Here is a 23,071-nt window from a genome sequence, read left to right as displayed (position 1 = left end):
AGTCAGGGCAGGAATAGAAAGATAGAACAGATGAACATGTGGCTGAGGAACTGGTTCAGGGGGCAGGGTTTCCAGTTCTTGGATCATTGGAACCTCTTCTGGGGTGGGGACGACCTGTACAAGAGGGACAAGTTGCTTCTTAACTGGAAGGGAACTAATATCCTAGCCGGGAGATTAGCTAGTGCTACTCAGGAGGGTTTAAACTAGTCTGGCAGGGGAATGGGAACCAGAGCACCAGGTCAGAAAGTGGAGGGATTGAAAGGAAGGTAGGTGTCATGAACAGTAAGTCTGTAAGAAAGGACAGGCAGAAGCAAGCTAGTGGACATGATGGGACAGACGGGTTGAAGTGTGTTTATTTTAATGCTAGGAGTATTGGAGGTAAGGGTGATGAACTTAGATCATGGATCAGTACATGGAACTATGGTCTTCTGTCCATTGCAGAGACTCTGTTGAGAAAGGGACAAGACCGGATGCTTAACATTCCAGGGTTTTGATGTTTTAGTAAAGATAGGGAGGGAGGTAAAAGAGCGGGGGGTGGGGGGGGGTGGTGGGGAAGTTGTACTATTAATCAGGGACAATATCACAGTTGTACTAATGGAGGGCTCATCCACTGAGTCTATATGGGTAGAAGTCAAAAATAAGAAAGGTACAATCACTCTGATGCCCAATAACCACAAGGACATTGAGGAAGAGGTAAGCAGGCTTATTAGGGAACGGTGTAAAAACAGCAGGGTTGTTGTGGTGGGTGACTTCAACTTCCCCAATATAGACTGGGGAATGCAAGAGATTTAGACAGGGCAGAATTGGTTAGGTGCATCCAGGAGGATTTCTTAAATCAGTATGTACATCATTCAACGAGAGGAGGGGCCATACTGGACCTGGTGTTGGGTAATGACTCTGGCCAGGTGACTGACCTTTCAGTGGGAGAACAGTTAGGGAACAGTGATCACAACTACTTCGGTTTTAAGATAGCTATAAATAAGGATACGTATGGACCTTGCAGGAAAGTATTAAATTGGAACAGGGCAAAGTACGAGAGTATTAGGCAGGAACTAGGGAGAGTTAATTGGGAACAGCTGTTTTTGGGCAAGTCCACATCTGACATGTGGAGGGTGTTTAAAGACCAACTGCACAGAGTACAGGGCAGGTATGTTCCAGTAAGAAGGAAGGACCATGATTGGTAAAGTAAGGGAACCTTGGATGTCGAGAAAGGTGGTGAATTTAATCAAGAAGAAAAAGGAAGCGTATTTAAGTTTTAGGAAGCTAAAATCGAACAGGGCACTTGAGGAATATAAATAAGCCAGAAAAAAATTCAAGAAGCGAATTAGAGGGCCAGGAGGGATCATGAAAAGTCCTTGGCAAGTAGTATTAAAGAGAGTGCCAAGGCATTCTATACACAGATCAAGAGGAAGAGGATAACTAGGGAAAGGGTTGGACCACTCAAGGATAAAGAAGGGACCATGTGCTTGGAGGTAGAGGATGTGGACAAGGTTCTAAATAAGTACTTTGCATCAGTATTTACCAAGGAGAAGGATGTGGAGGAGAGTGAGATTAGTGTGGAGCATGCTGATATGCTAGGGCATTCTGAGATAAAGTAAGAGGTAATGTTGGATCTCTTAAAGAATGGTTAAGTTCCCAGTGGCTAATGGGATATACCCCAAGTTGTTGAGAGAGTCAAGAGATGAGATGGCTGGGACCTTGACCAAATCTTTGTGTCCTCTCTAGCCACAGGCAAGGTCCTGGAGGACTAGCGAGTAGCTAATGTTGTTCAAGAAGGGATGTTCATGGATAATCCTGGACTCTATAGACCAGTGAGTCTTATGTCAGTGGTAGGGAAGGTATTGGAGAGGACTCTTAGGGATAGGATATATGAGAATTTGGAAAACCATGGCCTAGATAGGGATTTGTGCAGGGCAAGCCATGTCTTACTAACTTTATTGAGTTTTTCGAGGAGGTGACAAAGGTGCTTGATGAAGATAGAGCTGTGGAAGTTGTCTACATGTGTTTTAGTAAGGTGTTTGATGAGGTCCCTCATGGGAAGCTCATCCAGAAGATTAAGAAGCATGGGATCCCTGGTGACTTTGCCATTTGGATTCAGAATTGGCTTGCCCATAGAAGATAGAGGGTAGTGGTCTGTGGGACTTATTCAGGCTGGAGGTCCATGACTAGTGGTGTTCCGCAGGGATCCGTACTGGGACCTCTGCTGTTTGTGATATATATAAATGACCTGGATGAAAATGTAGATCGGTGGGTTAGTAAGTTCACAGATGATACAAAGATTGGTAGCCTGTTTCTGTGCTGTATGATTCTATGACTAACTTTGTTGTGGTATTTTCGGTATTTTTCCTTCACTTCTCAATACACATAATCCAAGGTGTTTTCCTCTGTATGTTGTCTGAGCCTTGCATTTGGCCAAATTTTAATGAGGTATCATTAAATGAATTCCACTAAACAGCTGATGCAGGCTAATGCTATGCTATATTAATGATTTAGCACATTAGTCACTGTGCATGTGCCCTTTTTTTAATCGCTGCTGGAAAGCACTCTTTTACCACTCATTGAACAGGCACAGAAGTCCTGCCAGTAGCACTCCACACACACATGTATAGTACAGCCTGGAATATCTGTGCTCCATACGACCATTTGTTTGTCCGGATAATGGTGGGACTTTGCCTTCCCTCCCCCTTTCACATCAGGATTCCATTTTCCTTGGTACTGACGTGTTCATTGCACAGAATGCTATTACCCCTTCCTTAACTCCTGTTGCAATGCTTACAAATCATTTGTCACGCCCTCACTGATTAGTCTTTCACTGTCAGCAACCAAACTATCTCTTCAGAGGCTCCAGACTAACCACCTGTCATCTGCAATTGCTCATGTACATTAAATCCCTCTCTGGTGCATTCTGACTGTTTTGTACTGCTGCTCGCTAGGGGTGAGTTTTGACACAGGATGATTTGGTATTGATGTTTTACATTGCAAGACTCTATGGCCTTTTTTCTTCCTTCTGTTTCCTGTAAAGGATCAACTCTGTGAGGTTACAGGATGCTTGTTTGAACACACACACAACCACATGAGGTTCAGGATACATTTGTCGCAGTTCTCAAATGTGTAACCTCAAACTGTGACACCTCAAACTGTGATGCACCACTGAGCATGTAGGACCTGTAAAAGGTCCTGCTCCATAAAATCTTTGAAAGGGAGAGTAGCCCTACTTCCCCATTAATGGGAAAGCAGAGGAAGCTTTAACTGTGACTTAACTGAAGCCAAAAGATGATGTCCTTACACTTGGAGACTCATCTGCTCTATCTACTCCAAGCAGAACTGAGAAAAGTCACTTTACCTCTCCATCAGTCCATGTAGAAAGGATCCTCATAGGCTGCTTGTGGTTGTAAACATTATACTTACCATGCATGTTTGTGACATGCAGTAATTAAAGAAAAAAGATCATCCACATAATGACCATTGTACCATGCAGTACCCCATCCTTCTGAGGTCTTCCTCATCACCCCCACTGCGCATTTTAATGAAATGGAAGCAAGGAATTCGTGATAGTAATCACTTTAATTAAAGTACATAGAACAGTACAGCATAGTACAGGTCCTTTGGCCCACAATGTTGTGCTGACCTATATAAACACCTACTCCCTGATCAATCTAACCCTACCCTCCTACCCAGCCCATAACCCTCCATTTTTCTTACCCCATGTGCCGATCTAAGAGTCTTTTAAATGTCCCCAGTAGCTTTATAACCAACTGAAAGGAAGTAAAATCCACACAATAGTAAGAATTACTCAACTTTGGGTGTTCTTATAGAATTAGAGACTGTTCATCCAACTGCTTCTATGTAGGGCACCTCTTGTGGTTGCAGCCACAACAATTGTTGCTGCTTTGATATTGGTATTGGTTTATTTTTGTCACTTGTACTGAGGTACAGTGAAAAACTTGTCTTGCATACTGATCGTACAGATCAATTTATTACACAGTGCATTGAGGTAGTACAGGGTAAAAACAATAACAGAATACACAGTAAAGTGCATTGCAGGTAGACAATATGGTGCAAGGTCAAACAAGGTAGATCGTGAGGTCAAGAGTCCATCTCATTGTATAAGGGAACCGTTCAATTGTTTTATCACAGTGGGATAGAAGCTGTCCTTGAGCCTGGTGGTGTGTGCCCTCAGGCTCCTGTATCTTCTGCCTGATGGGAGAGAGGAGAAGAGAGAATGACCCGGGTGGGTGGGGTCTTTGATTATACTGGCTGCTTCACCAAGGCAGCAAGAGGTATAGACATAGTCCATGGAGGGGAGGCTGGTTTCTGTGATGGGCTGGGCTGTGTCCACAACTCTCTGCAGTTTCTTGCGGTCCCGGGCAGAGCAGTTGCCATACCAAGCCATGATGCATCCAGATAGGATGCTTTCTATGGTGCATCGATAAAAGTTGGTGAGTGTCAAAGGGGACATGCCAAATTTCTTTAGCCTCCTGAGGAAGAAGAGGCACCAGTGATCTTTCTTGGCCGTGGCGTCTACAGGCTATTGGTGATGTTCACTCCTAGGAACTTGAAGCTCTCAACCCTCTCGACCTCAGCACCATTTCACCGCCCCCTTTCCTGAAGTCAAGTTTTGCTGACACTGAGGGAAGGGTTGTTGTCATGTCACCATGTCACTAAGCTCTCTATCTCCTTCCTGTATTCTGACTCATTGTTATTTGAGGTACGGCCTACTACAGTGGTATCATCTGCAAACGTTTAGATGGAGTTAGAGCGGAATCTGACCACGCAGTCATGAGTATATAGGGAGTAGAGTAGAGGGCTGAGGACGCAGCCTTGTGGGGCACCAGTGTTTAGAATAACCAGTGTTGGAGGCGTTGCTGCCTATCCTCACTGATTGCGGTCTGTTGGTCCGAAAGTCAAGGATTCAGTTGCAGAGGGAGGTGTTGAGTCCCAGGTCTCAGAGTTTGGTGATGAGTTTGCTTGGGATTATTGTATTGAAGATGGAGCTGTAGTCAATAGACAATAGTCTAATGTAGGTGTCTTTACTGTCCAGATGCTCCAGAGATGAGTGTAGGGCCAGGGAGATGATGTCCACAGTGGACCTGCTTCGGCGGTAGGCAAATTGCAGTGGGTTGAGTCTTTCTGGGAGGCTGGAGTTGATGCGTGCCATGACCAGCCTCTCGAAGCACTTCATGATGGTGAATGTCAGAGCCACCGGTCGGTAGTCATTAAGGCACGTTACCTTGTTTTTCTTAGGTATTAGGATGATAGTGGTCTTCTTAAGACAGGTTAGAACCTCAGATTGAAGCAGGGAGAGGTTACATATGTCTACAAATACCCCTGCCAGCTGATCAGCACAAGATCTGAGCACTCGGCCAGGGATACCATCCAGGCCAGATGCTTTCCTCGGGTTCACTCTCCGGAAGACTGACCTTACGTCCTCAACGGTGACTACAGGTTCAGTTGCATTGGAGGCTGTCAGGGTGGGTGGTGACAATCCACTCCCCTTCTGTTCGAAACAGGCATAGAATGCGTTAAGCTCATCAGGAAGGTTACGGTGCCTGACTTCGTTTTGTATCCCATTATACCATGTAAGCCCTGCCACAACTGACGTCTGGTTCAGGACTCTATTTCAAACCGGTATTGTCTCTTGGCTTTTAGCTTTATGGAGGTCGTATCTCAATTTCTTGTAAAGATCAGGGTTACCTGATTGGAATGCAGCAGTGCGCAACTTCAGTAAGGAGTGGATCTCCCGGTTCATCCATGGTTTCCGGTTTAGGAACACCTGTATTGTCCTCTTTGGTACACAGTCCTCAACACACTTGCTGATAAAGTCCGTGACAGTGGTGACATACTCATCAAGGCTGGCAGCTGAGTCTTTGAACATGGACCAGTCCACTGACTCAAAGCAGTTGCATAGGAGCTCATCTATTTCCTCAGAGCAGCACTGCACGATCTTTTTAGCGATTGTGACAACAAATGCCTGTGAACATGGTCCTGGCTATGCAGCAACTGTGATTGAAGTAAGTGCTGGCTGGGGACAGTATCATCTTGGGTTTGATTGGTGTAGTAGTAGAAGCAGTGAGATGGTCCCAATCCCAGTGAGATGGCACTCTCCTGGGATTGGGTATCCAATGAAGTATCTATCTGGTGTGAGCCACCAGGTATACGGTGCTGCTATTTCTCCCTACATGCCAGCACCTCCCGTGTGGCTGCTGTCTGTTCTCAGATGGCCACACACATGATTGCAAGCAGTGCTCTGACTGTAGCACACTGAGGTTCTTGGGCAGTAGCAAACAGAACTCCACTGAGACCTCTATTTGTGTGCCATTGGGAGCAGAAACCTGTGAAATCAGCCACTGAACCACAGGTGTATCCACTCCACCTGGCACCGATGTGATCCTGGCTCTGCAGAAGGTCCTGTGAGAAGTTAGAGAAGAATTCCACCATGCTCATTGTCATCTCTCAGAGGATCTGAGGAGCATTGATGCACAAAGGGATCTTGGGGTGCAAGTTCATAGATCCTTGAAAGTGGCAACATAAGTCGATAGGGTGGTAGAGAAGGCGAATGCCATACTTGCCTTCATCAGTCATGGCATTGAGTATAAAAGTTGGCAAATTATGGGCAACTGTATAAAACTTTGGGTATAAGAACATAAGAAATAGGAGCAGGAGGAGGCCATCTGGCCCATCGAGCCTGCTCCGCCATTCAATAAGATCATGACTGATCTGGCCGTGGACTCAGATCCACCTACCTGCCTTTTCTCCATAACCCTGAGTTCCCCTACTATACAAAAATCTATCTAATTGTGTCTTAGATATATTTAATGAAGCAGCCTCTGCTGCTTCCCTGGGCAGAGAATTCCACAGATTCACTACTCTCTGGGAAAAGCAGTTTCTCCTCATCTCCATCCTAAATCTATTCCCTCAAATCTTGAGGCTATGTCCCCTAGTTCTAGTCTCACCTACCAGTGGAAACAACTTTCCTGCCTCTATCTTATATATCCCTTTCATAATTTTATTTATTTCTATAAAATTCCCTCTCATACTTCTGAATTCCAGCATATAGGTGACTCAATCTCTCCTCATAGGCTAATCCCCTCATCTCCAGAATCAACCTGGTGAACCTCCTCTGCACTCCCTCCAAAGCCAGTATATCTTTCCTCAAGTAAGGAGACCAGAACTGCATGCAGTACTCTGTACAGTTGCAGCATAACCTTCCTGCTCTTAAATTCAATCCCTCTAGCAATGAAGACCAAAATTCCTTTTGCCTTCTTAACAACCTGTTGCACCTGCAAACCAACCTTTTGCGATTCATGCACAAACACTCCCAAGTCCCTCTGAACAGCAGCATGCTGCAATCTTTCACCATTTAAATAATAATCTGATCTTCTATTTTCCCTTCCATTTACCAACATTGTACTCCATCTGCCAGACCCTTGCTCACTCACTTCATCTATATCTCTCTGCAGACTCTCTGCATCTTCTGCACAATTTGCTTTTCCACTCAATTTAGTGTCATCAGCAAACTTAGATATGCTACACTTGGTCCCCTCTTTCAAATCGTTAATGTATATTGTGAACAGTTGTGGGCCCAGCACCGACCCCTGCGGCACCCCACTCACCACCAATTGCCAACCAGAGAATCACCCATTTATCCTAACTCTCTGCTTCCATTGGTTAACCAATCCTCTATCCATGCTAATACATTACTCCCAACTCCATGATCCGTATCTTATGGATAAGTCTTTTATGCGACACTTTATCGAATGCCTTCTGGAAATCCAAGTATACAACATCCACCTGTTCCCCTCTGTCCACTGTGCTCATTATATCCTCAAAGAACTCCAGTAAGTTTGTCAAACAGGACCTGCCCTTCCTGAATCCATGCTGTGTCTGCCTGATGGAACCATTTCTATCCAGATGTCTCGCTATTTCTTCCTTAATGATAGCTTCAAGCATTTTCACAACTACAGACATTAGGCTAACTGGCCTATAGTTACTTGTCTTTTGCCTACATCCTTTTTTAAACAGTGGCGTGACATTTGCTGTCTTCCAATCCGCCGGGACCTGCCCAGAGTCCAGAGAATTTTGGTAAATTATCATAAATGCCTCTACTATTACTTCCACCATTTCTTTCAGTACCCTGGGATGCATCTCCTCAGGACCAGGGGACTTGTCTACCTTTAGACCCACTAGATTGCTCATTACTACCTCTTTAGTAGCAGCGATTGTATCGAGATCCTCACTCCCCATTCTATCCATAACATCTCTCTTTGGCATGTTAGACGTGTCCTCCACCGTGAAGACCGACACAAAATAGTCATTCAAGGCCTCGGCCATTTCCACATTACCCAATATTAATTCCCCCTTCTCATCTTCCAAGGGACCTCTTCACTTCAGCCACCCTTTTCCGCTTTATAAAAACTTTTACTGTCTGTTTTTATATTTTGTGCTAGTTTACTTTGATAATCTATTTTACCTTTCCTTATTGCTTGCTTAGTGGTTCTTTGTTGCTTTTTAAAGTTCTCCCAATCTTCCAGTTTCCACTACTCTTAGCAACATTGTATACATGAGTTGTTAGCTTGATGCCTTATTTTATTTCCTTAAGTTATCCAAGGCTGGTTCTCCCTACCCTTACTGTCCTTGCTTGCCTGTATGGAGTATTGTGTGCAGTTCTGGTCACCACATTGCAGGAAGATTGTGGAGGCTTTGGAGAGGATGCAGAAGAGGTTCACCAGAATATTCCCTGGATTACTGTGTATTAGCTATAAGGAAAGGTTGAATAGGCTTGGATTGTTTGCTCTGGAGCATCGGAGGCTGAGGTGCAAGCTGATAGAAATATACAAAATTCTGTGAGGCATTGATAGGGTAGATAGTCAGATTCTTTTTCCCAGGGTGGAAATGTCACATACTAGAAGGCATAGATTTAAGTTGAGAGGGGGAAAGCTTAAAGGAGAATTACAAGGTAATTTTTTTTTACGCAGAGAGTGTATAGGTGCCTGGAATGCGCTGCCAGGGGAGGTGGTGATAGCAGATATGATACCAATGTTTAAGAGACATTTGAACACATACATAAGCAGGCAGGGAATGGAGGGATATAGACTCTGCAGGCAGATAAGATTAATTTAAATTGGCATCATGGTTGGCACAGACTTTGTATCGTGGACCAAAGGACCTGTTCCTGTGATGTACTGTTCTAAATTCTACATATGTTTGCCAAGTCCTGTCTGTTGAAATTGGCCTTCCCAATTGTGGATGATGCCCCCCCCCCAATCATCCTCCTCACCAAAGTGCAAACTTTGTGATTCTGGGACACGCGGTGGTTTCTGCACCTCTCTCGTATCCACTCATACTGCTGAATTTAATTGAACTTTCCCCACTTTAAAAGACAGTTGGACAGATACATGGATTGGAAAGGTTTAGAAGGTTATCGGCCAAACGCTGCAAATGGGTCAAGCTTGGATGTGGCATCTTGGTCAGCATTGACCAATTGGGTCGAAGGGCCTGTTTCTATGCTGTATGACTCTTGGACTCTATGACACTCACTCAACAAAGACCTTGCTCCGTGACTGCTGCTCTCCCTTGATCTGCTGTGAAAAGCCCCAAATTTCAAATTTTAAATACATTTAAACAAAACATTTAACAGCAGTTAAAACATGTAAATAAACAACTAATTCAATAAAATGTCATTGACCAGAAGCCTCACTCTTCCCTTTCAGCCTCTTCTCTCTATTGAACCTGCACCGGGTCCAACCTGCTCCAACACAGAATTGCCTGCAGTTTTTAGGAAAATCCAGTGCAATAAGTGGTAGAAAACTCAGAGGAGTAAGGGGTACAGATCCTTGAAAATGATCAAGATGGTATTGAGTCCATAGGGCGCTCAAAGCAGCTGCGCAGGTTGACTCTGTGGTTAAGAAGGCATATGGTGTATTGTCTTTCATCAATAGGGGAATTGAATTTAGGAGCCGTGAGGTATTGTTGCAGCTGTATAGGTCCCTGGTCAGACCTATTGTGCTCAGTTCTGGTCGCCTCACTACAGGAAAGATATGTAAGCCATAGAGAGGGTGCAGAGGAGATTTACAAGGATGCTGCCTGGAATGCGGAGCATGCCTTATGAAACTCGGCCTTTTCTCCTTGGAGAGACGGAGAATGAGGGGGGACCTGATTGAGGTGTATAAGATGATGAGAGGTATTGATAGGGTAGATAGTCAGAGGCGTTTCCCCAGGGCTGAATTGGTGGCCACGAGAGGACATAGGTTTAAGGTGCTGGGGAGTAGATAGAGAGGAGATGTCAGGGGTAAGTTTTTTACTCAGAGAGTGGTGAGTGCTTGGAATGGGCTGCCGGAAATGGTGGTGGAGGCTGATACGATAGGGTCTTTCAAGAGACTATTAGATAGGTATATGGAGCTGAGTAAAATAGAGGGCTATGGGTAAGCCTAGTAATTTCTAGGGTAGGGACATGTTCGGCACAGCTTTGTGGGCTGAAGGGCCTGAATTGTGCTGTAATTGTTCTATGTTCAATGTTCTAGAAACTTACCTTCATAAGCAAAGATATAAAATTTCAGAGCAGGGCAGTTGTGTTGGAACCCTACTCAACACTATTAGGCCACAGCTGCAGAACTGTATGCAGTATTCACAGAGAGATCTTTATGTGCTTGTTCATGAAACACAAGGTTGATATGCTATGCATGGTATACTGCCCATTATAGAGTCGGACCAATACAGCGTGGAAACAGGCCCTTAAGCACCAACTATCAAACACTAATTCTACACCAATCCCATCTTGTTCTCTTCACATTCCCATCAACTACCTCCCAGGTTCCACACCTGCCCATGCACCATGAACAATTCATAGTTGAATCTACCAAGCCACAATCCTTTGGAATGTGGGGGGAAATTTAGCAACAGGAGAAAACCCATGTGGTCACAGGGAGAACTTGCGAACTTCAGGATTGAACCCATGTTGCTGGAGTCAGAGGCAGCAGCTGTTCTGGCTGTGTCACTATGCCATCCATGGGAATAGGTGAGAGTGTTGGAGTAGAAGAGATTTGAAGTCATGCTACTCTGTACAGAGGTTTCCTGAGAACATCTTGACAATTGAGTACCTATTTTACTTGGTTAAAGGACTTTGTACGGAATTGCAATTTTACCTAGAGATTGAAAATAAATTTGAAAGGGCTTTGGGCAGGTACTTAAGGGTGAGGAACTTGAGAGTTATGGAGGAATGTGTGGCTAACTAGTTTCTTTCTAAAAGCACTGCAGATACATGATATGGACAATGCATGGTTCAACAAAAGGCATTAAATATTATAAAAGTAAGGTGGATAGATGGAATTAGAATGCACTTAAACCATGACCTATTTGAATGGTGCATCAGATTATGGGGCCAACTGGCTTGTTTCTGTTCCAATATAGTATGCACAATTCATACAACTTAGCTGCTGCTGGAGATCTGCAAGTGGTTCTCTCATTTGAAGAGTGTCATGAACCTGCAAAATAAGAAACTGAAATAAGAACACAAGGCTGTACTGCCAGCCAAGTTTTCAATTCAGGGAGTATAAAAAAATCCAAACATGGTTAAGTACTTGTGCAAGTGAAATCCTGTCAGAAATATAACTTAAGGAGGAACATATTATTTATTATATGGGCAGCTGCCAGTAAATTTGCTCATACTCTGGAATGTTATATTCGGACTGAACTTATGAACTTAGAATATACACCAAGAAGTTATGTCACTGGGGTTCAATAATTGAAGAAGGAGATAACAACTCCATTAAGTTAAGTAAAATACCTCCTCCAGATGTGATGCATCTTGGGGGATAGCAGGAGGTCTAACCACATCTTTCAGTCTTTCTTGGATATGGGACTGGTCTCAAACAGCTGGAGGATTCCAAATGTTACACTCTGTTCAAAGAAAATGGGAGCGGGATAGTCTTGGTAAATAGAGACAACTCTAATTCTCATTTGGAGAAGCAAGGGTTAAAAGGAACAGCCACGATAGATTAATTGAAAGCAATTAGGGTCAGTCAGCATGGCTTTGTGAGGAGCAGGTCATGTCTTACAAACTTGATTGAGTTTTTTGTAGAGGTGACTAAGGTGATTGATGACATTGTAAAAGACATAAAAGAGGCTGCATTTGACATATTGTGTTCAGTTTAGGTCGCCCTGCTATCGGAAGGACGCCATTAAGCTGGAAAGAGTGCAGAGGAGATTTATGAGGATATTGCCAGGATCCAAGGGACTGAGTTATGGAGAAAGGTTGAGTAGGCTGGGACGATATTCATTGGAGCGTGGGAGAATGAGTGGTGATCTTTTTGAGTTGCATAAGTTCATGAGGGGCATAGATGAGGTGAATACAAACAGTCTCTTCCCCAGGGTTGGGGAATCGAGGACTAGAGGGCATAGGTATAGGGTGAGAGGGGAGAGATTTAATAGGAACCTGAGGGGCAAATTTTTCACCGAAAGGGTGATCCATATTTGGAATGAGCTGCCAGAGGAAGTGGTTGAGACAGGTACATTAGATCACAAGATCACAAGACAAGGGAGCAGAAGTAGGCCTTTTGGCCCATCGAGTCTGCTCCAAAGAAAAGGGAAAAAGAAAAAGAAATGAGAAATGGGGGAATGTCCATGAGAGAGAGAAAAAAACTATTCCTTTCCAGCCCCAATTTCCGGCCTTATCCCCATATCCCTTGATACGTTGACTAATTAGATACCTATCTATCTCTCCCTTAAACGCCTCCAATGATTGGGCCTCCACTGTTGTACGTGGCAAAGAATTCCATAAATTCACTACCCTCTGGCTAAAGAAATTTCTCCTCATCTCTGTTTTAAACCTGTACCTTCTAACTCTAAGATTGTGCCCTCTGGTCCTGGACTCACCCACCAAGGGAAACAGTTTGGCCCCATCTACTCTGTCCAGTCCTTTCAACATGCTAAATGTTTCTTTGAGGTCCCCTCTCATTCTTCTGTACTCCAGTGAGTACAGTCCAAGAGTCGACAAACACTCATCATATGTAAGCCCTTGCATTCCGGGAATCATCCTCCTAAATCTCCACTGAACCCTCTCCAACATCAGCACATCCTTCCTAAGATATGGGGCCCAAAACTGTACACAGTATTCCAAATGAGGCCTCGTTAGTGCCCCGTAGAGTCTCATCAACGCCTCCCTACTTTTATACACTATACCTCTCGAAATGAACACCAACATAGCATTCGTTTTCCTTACTGCCGATCCGACCTGGTGGTTAACCTTTAAGGTATCCTGCACGAGTACCTCCAAGTCCCTTTGTACTTCTGTACTTTGAATTTTCTCCCCTTCTAGATAATAATCTGCCAGTTTATTTCTTCTTCAAAAGTGTACAACTGCACATTTCTCAACATTGAATCTCACCTGCCATTTCCTTGCCCATTCTCCTAAACTATCTAGGTCTCTCTGCAACCTTCTGACTCCTCAATGCTCCCTACTCCTCCACCTATCTTGGTGTCATCTGCAAACTTAGCCACAAAACCATTTACTCCATCATCCAAATCGTTAATGTACAGAGTAAAAAGAAGTGGCCCCAACACCGACCCTTGCAAAACACCACTAGTAACCGGTAACTGACTAGAACAGGGTCCTTTTATTCCCACCCTTTGCTTTCTGCCTACCAGCCAATGCTCCACCCATTCCAATATCCTGCCTGTAATTCCATGACCTCTCATCTTATTAATGAGCCTCTTGTGTGGCACCTTGTCGAAGGCCTTTTGAAAGTCTAAGTGCACAACATCTACAGCTTCTCCCTTATCCACCCTACCTGAGATTTCCTCAAAAAACTCCAATAGGTTGGTCAGGCAGGATCTTCCCTTCACGAAACCATAGAACCATAGAACCATACAGCACAAAACAGGCCCTTCGGCCCACCATGTTGTGCCGTCCATCAAACCACCCTCACACTACCTAACCCCTTCCTTACGCACATCCCCCCATCCCACACTCCTCCATATGCCTATCCAACAAGCTCTTGAACCTGTCCAATGTATCTACCTCCAGCACCACCCCAGGCAGTGCATTCCATGCACCAACCACTCTCTGGGTGAAAAACCTCCCCCTGACATCTCCCCTGAACCTCCCACCCGTAACCTTAAAGCCATGCCCTCTCGTCTTGACCATGCTTGCTTGGACCTATCTTGCCTTGCACCTCTAGGTATGCCATAACCTCATCCTTGAGGATCGATTCTAATAACTTTCCCACCACTGACGTCAGACTAATAGGTTTGTAATTTATGCTGCCTCCTGGTATTGGTATTGGCTTATTATTGTCACTTGTACTGAGGTACAGTGAAAAACTTGTCTTGCATACCATTCGTACAGATCAGTTCATTATACAGTGCATTGAGGTAGTACAGAGTGCATTGAGGTAGTGCAGGGTAAAAACAATAACAGAACACAGAGTAAAGTGTCACAGCTACAGGGAAGTGCATTGCAGGTAGACAATAAGGTGCAAGGTCAAACAAGGTAGATTGTGAGGTCAAGAGTCCATCTCATCATATAAGGGAACCGTTTAATAGTCTTATCACGGTGGGATAGAAGCTGTCCTTGAGCCTGGTTGTATGTGCCTCAGGCTCCTGTAGGTGACCATTTTGCAGAACACCTGTGCTCTGTCTGTAACCGCGATCTGCATCTTCCCGTTGCCAGTCACTTCAACTCTCCCTCCCACACTATCACTGATATGACAGTCCTCGGCCTCCTCCACTGCCAGGAGAATTCCAAGCGCAAACTGGAGGAGCAGCACCTCCTTTTCCATCTTGGAATCTTGCAGCCTAACGGCATGAACATTGAATTCTCCCACTTTAGGTAATCCCCAACTCCCTTCCCCACAAACGCGCCCCCCCCCCCCCGCACCATTCTTCTCTTCTTCCCTTTCCTAGCCTTTTTTTCCCTCTCTCTTACCTTTTACCCACCCCTCTGGATCTCCTCTCCCCTCCTCCCCTGCACCTGCCTATCACTATTTCTTACCTGCATCTACCTATCACCACCCTGTGCCCACCCCGCCTGCCCTCTTTTTTGTCCACCTATCACTTCTCTGCTTTTCCCTCCTGTATATTGGGCTTCTCCTTTTCCTATCTTCAGTCCTGAAGAAGGGTCCTGACCCGAAAGGTTGACCGCCTGCTCTTCTCCACCGATGCTGCCAGCCTGCTGAGTTTCTCCAGCATCATCGTGTTTTTCATCTAGATTCCAACATCTGCAGTCCTTTGTTTCTCCTGTAACTTCTGCCTGATGGGAGAGGAGAGGAAGAGAGAATGACCCGGGTGGGTGGGGTCTTTGATTATGCTGGCTGCTTCACCAAGGCAGCAATACATTATCAACATTTAAAAAACACTTGGATGGGTACGTGGATAAGAAAGGTTTAGAGGGATATGGGCCAATCGAGGGCAAATGGGACTAGCTTAGAAAGTGCCTTAGTCGACATGGACCAGTTGGGACAAACAGCCTATTCTGTGCTGTACGCCTCTATGACTCTCTGAGGGTAGGACAGTGGATGTTGTCTACTTGGTCTTTAGAAAGACATTTGACAAGGACCCTCACGATAGGTTGATCAGGATGATTAAGATGCATGGAGTCCATGGTGAATTGGCACTTCAGATTCCGAATTGGCTTGCCTAGAGAAGACAGAAGGTAGTGGTGGAAGGGCATTATTTTGGCAGGAGGTCTGTGACCAGCGATGTTCCGCAGGTATCAGTGCTGGAACCTCTTTTGTTTGTGATATATATAAATAACTTGGACAATAATATAGATGGGTTGGTTAGTAAGTTTGCAGGCAACACAAAATCGGTGGAGTTGCAGACAGTGAAAGGATACAACAGGATCTAGATCAGTTACAGTTATGGGCAGAGAAATAACAGATGGAGTTTAATCCGGGCAAGTATGAGGTGTTGCACTTTGGGAGGTCAAATGTAAGGGGAAAGTATACAGTTAATGGCAGTTAATGGCAGTTAAAGTATACAGTTAATGGCAGGACCCTTAACAGCTTTGATGTACAGAGGGATCTGACAGGCAATCCAATCAGTCCTATTCTGCCTGTCTAAATCCATACCTCCCTGAAGGTGGCAACGCAAGTAGAAAAAGTGGTAAAGAAGTCATATGGCCTGCATGCCTTCGTCACTAGGGCCGTAGAGTATAAGAGTCAGTAAGTCACGTTGCACTTGTATAAAACTTTGATTAGGACGCACTTGGAGTATTGCGTGCGGTTGTGGTCGCCCCATTACAGGAAGAATGTGGAGACTTTGGATAGGGTGCAGAACAGGTTTACCAGGATACTGCCTGGATTAGAAGGTATTAGCTATAAGGAGAGGTTAGACAAACTTAGATTGTTTTCTCTGGAGCATCAGAGGCTGAGGGGAGACCAGACAGAAGTTTATAAGATTATGGAAGGCATAGATAGGTAGACAGCCAGAATCTTTTTCCCAGGGTATAAGTGTTGAATACCGTAGGGCAAAGCTTTAAGGTGAGAGGGGGAAAGTTTTATACGCAGATTGGTAGGTGCCTGGAATGTGCTGCCAGGGGTGGTAGTGGAAGCAGGTACAATATTGACATTCAAAAGGCTTTTAGATAGACACATGGATATGCAGGGAATAGAGGGATATAGATTATGCACAGGCAGAAGGGATTAGTTTAATGGCATCATGTTCAGCACTGACATTATGGGCCAAAGGACCTGTGCTGTACTGCACTATTCGATGTTCAAACTTGATCTGACTAATCTGAGTTATTGGAAGAAACAAAGTGCAATAGTACATCCAAAAGAAATGCAACTCTACTGACTTAGTTAGAAAATAAAGCACATTTTAACAGGATAATGGTAACTTAGAGATACAATTACATAACATAGAACATAGAAAAACTACAGCACAATTCAGGCCCTTCGGCCCACAAAGCTGTGCCGAACATGTCCCTACCCTAGAAATTACTAGGCTTACCCATAGCCCTCTATTTTACACAGCTTCATGTACCTATCTAATAGTCTCTTGAAAGACCCTATCGTATCCGCCTCCACGACCGTTTCCAGCAGCCCATTCCACGCACTCAGCACTCTCTGAGTAAAAAAATCTCCTATCTACCTTCTCCCTAGCACCTTAAACCTGTGTCCTCTTGTGGCTACCATTTCAGCCGTGGCGAAAAGCCTCTGACTATCCACACGATCAATGCCTCTTATCATCTTATACACCTCTATCAGGTCCCCCTCATCCTCCGCCACTCCAAGGAGAAAAGGCCGAGTTCCCTCAACCTGCTTTCATAAGGCATGCTCCGCATTCCAGGCAGCATCCTTGTAAATCTCCTCTGCACCCTCTCTATGGCTTCCACATCCTTCCTGTACTGAGGTGACCAGAACTGAGCACAGTATTCCAAGTGGGGTCTGACCAGGATCCTATATAGCTGCAGCATTACCTTTCGGCTCCTAAATTCAATTCCACGGTTGATGAAGGACAATACACCATATGCCTTCTTAACCACAGAGTCAACCTGTGCAGCTGCTTTGAGCATACTATGGATGTGGACCCCAAGATCCCTCTGATCCTCCACACTGCCTAGAGTCCTACCATTAATACTATACTCTGCCATCATATTTGACCTACCAAAATAAACCACTTCACACTTATCTGGGTTGAGCTCCATCTGCCACTTCTCAGCCCAACTTTGCATTCTACCTATGTCCCGCTGTAACCTCTGACAGCCCTCTATACTATCCACAACACATCCAACCTTTGTGTCATCCGCAAACTTAGTAACTCATCCCTCCACTTCCTCATCCAGGTCGTTTATAAAAATCACAAAGAGTAAGGGTCCCAGAACTGATCCCTGAGGTACACCACTGGTCACCGACCTCCATGCAGAATACGACCTTCAACAACCACTTTGCCTTCTGTGGGCCAGCCAGTTCTGGACCCACAATGCAATGTCCCCTTGGATCCCATGCCTCCTTACTTTCTCAATAAGCCTTGCATGGGGTACCTTATCAAACGCCTTGCTGAAATCCATATACACTACATCTACTGCTCTTCCTTCATCAATGTATTTAGTCACATCCTCAAAAAATTCAGTCAGTCTTGTAAGGCAGGACCTGCTCTTGACAAATCCATGCTGACTGTTCCTAATCATATTATACCTTTCCAAATGTTCATAAATCCTGCCTCTCAGGATCTTCTCCATCAGCTTACCAACCACTGAAGTAAGACTCAGTGGTCTATAATTGCCTGAGCTATCCCTACTCCCTTTCTTGAAATAAAGGAACAACATCTGTAACCCTCCAATCCTCCGGAACCTCTCCCGTCTCCATTGATGATACAGAGATCATCGCCAGAGGCTCCGCAGTCTCTTTCCTCGCCTCCCACAGCAGCCTGGGGTACATCTCATCTGGTCCCAGTGACTTATCCAACTTGATGCTCTCCTGAAGCTCCAGCACCTCCTCTTTCTTAATATCCACATGCTCAAGCTTTTCAGTCTGCTGCAAGTCATCACTACAATCACTAAGATCCTTCTCCATAGTGAATACTGAAGTAAAGTATTTATTAATTACCTCTGCTATTTCCTCCGGATCCATACACACTTTCCCACTGTTACACTTGATAGGTCCTATTCTTTCATGTCTTATCCTCTTACTCTTCACATAGGAAGCAGAAAATGGTGGTGAACAGTTGTTTATTCCAACAGCAGAAAAGTATGAATTGAAGTTCCCTTGAGGTTTAATATTGGGATATTATTTTTCTTTTTGTATCCTAGTCTTGCCTCCCTTCTGTGTTGTGAGAAATACAGTATGTGAAAAGTCTGGTTACTAACGAAGATGTTGCCGGGACTTGAGCGAGTGAGTTATGGAGAGAGGTAGAGCAGGTTGGGCTTTTTTTCATTGGAGTGCAGGAAAATGAGGGGTGTTCTTTTAGAGGAGTATAAAATCATGAGGGACATAGTTAGGGTGAATGTGCACAGTCTTTTTCCCAGGGTTGGGGAATCAAGAACTAGAAGACATAGGGTAGGGTGAGTGGGGAGAGATTTAATAGGAACCCAAGGGGCAACCTTTTCACCTGGAGGAAGTGGTTGAGGCAAGTACATTAACAACATTTATAAAGCACTTGGACAGGTACGTGGATAGGAAAGGTGTGGAGAGATATGGGACCAATGTAATGGGAAAGAAATGACATGGAGAGGCAATATTACTCAGGGAGGAGAAAGAGCAGAGAGACCTAGGGAATGGTGATGGGGTGGGAAAAATTGGTGTGATATGTGGTGCATAATCCTGTTCATAAGAGTGGTAGCCAGATCAATTTTGAATCCATTCTAAAACCTTAAGATCAGTGGTTGGGCCTTGCAAAGGATATAGAAGAGGCTTTTCAGGTTGAGAACGGGGGTGGGAAACTTTGGGGAAGAGACATTTAAAAGAAGACCCAGTGGAAACATTGAATCAGTAATTCATTCCGTGGAAAGCTTCCATAAACCCACAGATCATTGTTCAAGCTGCAGGCATGAATATTGCCAGTTCAGGTTTTTTAAACTTGTCCCACCTTTCCAGTATTTAGAGTATAACACTCTAGGCTACAGAACAGTGTTTAGGATTTAGAGAGGATGCAGGAGAGATTTACTGAAATAATTCCATTTATACAGCTGGAGGTGCTAGAATTGTTCTTTTTATTAGAAGCGATTGCAAGAGGACCTGATAAAGGTATTTAAAATCATGGGAGTTGTGGATCAAGTAGATAGAGAAAAGTTATTCCCATTATCACAGCGGTCAAGAACCAGTGTACATTGAATGAAGGTGATTGGCAAAAGAACTGAAACTAGCATGAAGAAAACTTTTTTTTACACAGCAAATATTTGGAGCCCAGAATGCATTGCCAAGGTAATAATGGAGGCAGATTCACTTGTTTCTTTCAAAAAAAAGCTGGGTACAAGTAAAAAAAATTACAGAACTGTGGGGAGGATGGGGTCAAGTGGGACTGATTGCAGGATTATGGGGGTGTTGCTCCAGTTGTGATGAAGTGGATGCATATGTAAAATGGTCTGAATGGCCTCCTGTGTTGTGAGGTTCTACAGAGTGGAATTTTGTGCAGAGTGCTCAGTGCAAACTATTATGGAATGATTTGGGTGGGGGAAACTCCTCTAAATGTGAGTGGGTCGGGTGTCTGGAAATCCTTGGTTAAGTGACATGACAATGAGAGGTGAATGCCAGGAGAAAAAGCCCCAGGCACTAATCCCAATGTTATTTTAATGAGCTCACACACGTAGTCAAAGCATCATAGTCAGTGCAGACACAGTAGACTGAAGGGCCTGTTCCTGTGCTGTACTGTTCTATGTTCTAAAGACAGTGAATGGATTAACATTTCAGCAACCTGCAACTGCATACCTGCGCTCACACCATGTTTCAAGCAGAACAGTTCCAACACTTGTCTTACAACCTCCAGCATGGAGGCCCTGCTTTTAGGTCTTTTTTCTCCTGGGTGTGCTGTATTATGTACATTAACCAATTTCACTGTGGTAGGACAGATTACAAATATGCGGAATTGCAACACGATCGATGTTATCTCTGCACTCTATGGAGTGAGCATTTTATACGCTGTGCATGGCACACTAAAATATGCAATTTACAAAAGAAATGTTAACGCTAAGGGTGTAAAAAAAACTGCTCCATGCGATGGAGCTTCTGGCACATTAGTCCGAAATCACAAACTCCCTGTTGTTGTTCCTTGTTGAGAGCACCAGACTGGCCAATCAACTCTCTACTAGGCTGGGGAGAAGCCAGACTGAAAAATCAACAGCTAAAGTATTCTTGTCTACTGTGGCAAGGGCTAGCCAGAAATCTACTTGTTCCTAAATGAGTGACTGGGTTAGGGATATGGGTTAGATTTGCAACTACATGGGCCATCTCAGGTGAACCTAATCTCTCTTCACACATGTTAGATTCCCAGCACGGAGAAAAACCAGCAGCTGGACAGGACCACAAGCTTTTTTTTTCTCCTTCCTAATCCAGCGGCATTGAAGCCAAATTAATTGTGTTTGTATTGCAACTCAGAGTGAGGTCAGAATATGAGGGTGGAACCTGAGACTTTTCCCATCTGAGTAGGTAAGATGCTCATTAAATACCTTATTAAGGTGTCAAAGGGCCTTCCACAAATGCAGTTCAACATTAATTTCTGAGCCTCAATGCTATTCGTTTGTAAACATTTGTTAATTTGCATTTTTTTCAAATGTATGTTCGTGTTTTGTCTGAAAATGGTGTACTTTAATTTACATCAGATCAGCTGGGGTAAAAGTATTTAGTAATCCTTTAGAGATAAGGATTTTGAAAACATTTTCATCATCCATTATGCTGCATTTGGGTAATGTAAAAAGTAAAAGCAAAATTAGATCCTCTTAATCCTTCACCAGACCGTTTGTGTTGGGTAACCTGACATCTGTGGATTGTTATTCTAAATTTGGATTAGTTTGGACAGAATCCAAATAATTAAAATTAAACTCTGGTCTGATCATTGGGCACAAGCACAACTAATGAAATGTTTGGTGCGTTTTGTATATTTCTCAGAAATTATTCTTTTCTTGGAGACCAAAGAGCAGTTAACACTTGGAACTGCCTTAGTTCAGAGATTGTTGTCTGCTGAACAAGCAGCTTTGAATTGCAAAGACGAGAAGTTCATTTGTGGTTTTGTTTGCAGTTGCTGTGTGAGTATAAGGGCTGTATTTATTGTTAGTGCTGTGTTTTCTTGGGGTACAGATTTCCTTGGTTGATAAATGTGTCAATTGTATTGCAGACGCCAGGTACTATAACAATTGAAAACGATTTTGCTACTTAATAGAGAATGAAATTATTATGTAATTGTGAAATAAGCCAAAATAGGAGATGAGAATCGATATTGGACTACTTTCAGCTGATGTCTAGGTTGTGAAACGGGCAGTTGGGGTATCAATTTTTACCTTAAATAACAGTATTTAATTTTTAAGCCAGACTTACTGTTGAAAGGTTCCTGATATCAACTGACCCAGAATTTAAATAGCCCTGTATAAATTGAAGATTAATTTCCTTTAAAGTTATTCAATGCACGTGAAGATGTCCAGGTAGGAAAAGTATCAGCGATCAAAAATCAATTTGTCTGATCAGCTTCTACATCCAGGACCACTATGTAGCAGGTGAGAACTTAGGTTTTTGTTGGGGTCAGAGTAGAGATAAATGTAAACAATGTAAGTAGGGGTAAATGTAGAACATAAGATGTGAAAAATATCAGTATAAATATTAGCATTGCAAGTCTGAGATTTTGCTACAAAGCAATTTTTCTCTTGAGGCCATGTGCAGCAATATTAGAGGATGCATCCCCATTTGGGGTACTGCCGGAAGTATGGTGATATCTTCCTCAAGGTAGGTTCTTATCTTCTGTAATCGCCCCTACTACAACCATCTCGCACCACAATGCTCCATTTGGCATGGTACCTCTCCCTGATCCCCTCCCTGACTCACCTCACCTTCTCGAAATATCTGCTCGTTCAAACCTTTCTCATCCAACTTCATATCTCTTCCAAGCAAGAGCTGATACCAAAAAATCTTCCTGGCATCACTAATCAGCAATTGTGACTATAGATTTTCACTCCTCCATGCTTTGAATTATCAGGACTTGTTAATTTAAATTTCATTACTTCATTTCCTCCTTACACTCCCTATACATAAATCCAGGCTTTGCAAATCTTTGTAACTCTTCTGTATCTGGTTAAACATTGAATTCACCTAGTCTAAATCACACTCCTTCTCAGTCCCTCACCTTAAATCTGATTGAATCAGGAGATAACAAGCTCAATCTGTTCCCAGACATAGCACTCTCTTCTGCATGTGCCCCTGTTTACACATCCCTCCAGTTTACTTGAGTCCCTGAGGCCCTCCATTCCCCCTGTTTACTCTGTTTTCTGCTGCCTCTTCTCCTGTTCACTCGGGTCTATAATTTCCCCTTTCTGTCCCATTTCTTCAGATCCCCAAAGTCTTTATCCCTGCCCTTGATGCCCTCTTTCCATCCTGTTTCTTCGAGTCCCTGATGCCCTCTATCTTTCCCGTTCACTCAGTTCCCTGATGCC

General features: G+C 43.9%; 1 protein-coding gene across 18 annotated transcripts in view; it reads left to right on the top strand.

The window, feature by feature from the left end:
* Positions 1–23,071, top strand: part of LOC127575471 (regulating synaptic membrane exocytosis protein 1-like) — a 587,418-nt gene that overhangs the window by 265,200 nt on the left and 299,147 nt on the right. The window contains exon 1 of one of the 18 annotated variants that reach the window (XM_052025397.1): positions 20,825–21,080. The exons of 16 other annotated variants lie outside the window; for them this stretch is intronic. The gene's annotated coding sequence lies outside the window, so the exon portion shown is untranslated. Of the gene's footprint in view, positions 1–20,824; positions 21,081–21,656; positions 21,677–23,071 lie in introns of those variants that run through there. One more of the 18 variants, XM_052025398.1, reaches the window with a different exon arrangement.

This window comes from Pristis pectinata, chromosome 10 (assembly GCF_009764475.1).
Source record: "Pristis pectinata isolate sPriPec2 chromosome 10, sPriPec2.1.pri, whole genome shotgun sequence".
NCBI lineage: Eukaryota > Metazoa > Chordata > Chondrichthyes > Rhinopristiformes > Pristidae > Pristis > Pristis pectinata.
This window is presented reverse-complemented; position numbering and strand designations above follow the sequence as displayed.